Raw genomic sequence first — 1,876 nt, 5'->3', positions numbered from 1 at the left:
TAAAAAAACTGCAAAAAACAGATAAAAGCATATGCATATGAGTCTGCAAGAAAAAATACAAAACTTAAATTAATCATTTACGCGTAAAGGGGAAAAACGAAAACACCAACAGAGCAGGAGACAGTAATTTTTATACAGGTTATACAGTGTCTCACAAACAACAGAATGAAAATAAAACGAGGATCATCAATAACACAAATACAAGACAGAATTATAATACACTAGTAAGTTAACAATGTACCCAAAAAATTTAAGCAGGGGTAGTGGCAGCCAATAGATTATGAAATTTATCCGCATCGATGACAGTAGCAACATGTGAAGGTAGAGCTTTCCAGTAAGTAATAGTACGCGGTATGAATGGATGTGCATAATTAAATGTACGACATGACAACCGCTAAACTTTGAACGGATGGTCGCGGCGGTCAAAAATGAAAGAAGGCAAATAAAAAAATGATTATGAAGCGCTGAGTGGTGCTACAGTTTATGGAAAAGTGATAAACGTGCAACTTTAAGACGGAAACATAGATCCTGTCGATCAGAGCGTTTCTTCAAGGCTGTGATGCTGTTATGACGCGAATAATCAGAGAAGAGCAAACGAACTGCGCGATTCTGCGAAGATTCGACGTTATTTTTATTATTATTAAGTGCGCTTGATGAGGGTTCCAAATAGCCGAAGCGTATTCAATTTTAGGTCGGATAAGAGTGGTGTAAGCACGTAATCGGAGGTGGAAGGGAGCATGCTTTAAGTTATGTTTTAAGAGACCTAGTGACCGATTAGTGGATGCAAGAATAAGGTTAATATGGCGGGTCCATGTTAGGGCTGAAAGAACGTGAAGACCGAGGTATTTTATACGTGGTTACCAACTAACTGGAGTGTTATTTAAAGAATACGCTGCTTGAAATCTAGACATTCGGTTAGTAGAAGTTAAAAGACAAAAATTTTGTTTTAGAAAGGTTAAGTTGCATGAGCCAAGTAGAGCACCAACGTTAATGTGTGGAGGTCGGATTGAAGGGCTAGGCGATCTTCGTTAGTATAAATTTCGCGATAAATCACACAATCGTCAGCGTAAAGTCTGATTCGGGAAGAAACTGAATTAGGCAAATCATTAATAAATATAAAAGAAAAGCAAGGCGCCAAGCACACTCCCTTGTGGAACGCCGAATGAATTTAGCTGAGAGACAAATTATGGCTGTTTATATTGGTAAACTGAAACCTGGGACAGAGAAAATCATTAACCTATGCAATAACAAGAGGATGAATATTAAGAAGTGTTAAGCTGTTTAATAACCGGTTGTGAGGTAGCCTGTCAAACGCTTTGGAAAAATCAAGAAATATGGAGTCAACTTGTATACCAGCATCAACCGATGAATGAAGATCTTGGATGAAGCCAGCAAGTTGCGTTTCGCATGAGTACCCTTTACGGGAGCAGTGTTGGTACTTAATGATGTTGTGTTGTTCTAAAATTTTAAATACCTTCGAATGAATCACGTGTTCAATGAGTTTACAAATCGTGTTACTTAATGAGATTAGTCGATAATTTAGTGCTAAAGAACGATCACCGGACTTGAAAATGGGCGCTGCCTCACCTGGGCGCCAATCACGTGGAACCAAGCCAGATGAAAGAGACTGCGAAAAAATAGCGGCCAAGATGCGATGGATACGTTCAGATGAATTCTTGAGTATTTTAATATTAAAACAAAGGTGATCAGACGCTGATGACATTTTAAGTCTCTTTAGTAAAGATAGGATTCCAGTTTCACTAATAATTATTTCGGACGTTGAGGTCTCAGAATTATTCGTACTAGCAGGGGCTAAATAAACCTCTTCTCGGGTAAAGACTGATGTGAATGAGTCGTTGAGAGCTTGTGTGCATTC

Source organism: Amblyomma americanum, chromosome 1 (assembly GCF_052857255.1).
Source record: "Amblyomma americanum isolate KBUSLIRL-KWMA chromosome 1, ASM5285725v1, whole genome shotgun sequence".
Lineage (NCBI taxonomy): Eukaryota > Metazoa > Arthropoda > Arachnida > Ixodida > Ixodidae > Amblyomma > Amblyomma americanum.
The sequence above is the reverse complement of the archived record's forward strand: the minus strand, read 5'-3'. Positions refer to the sequence as shown.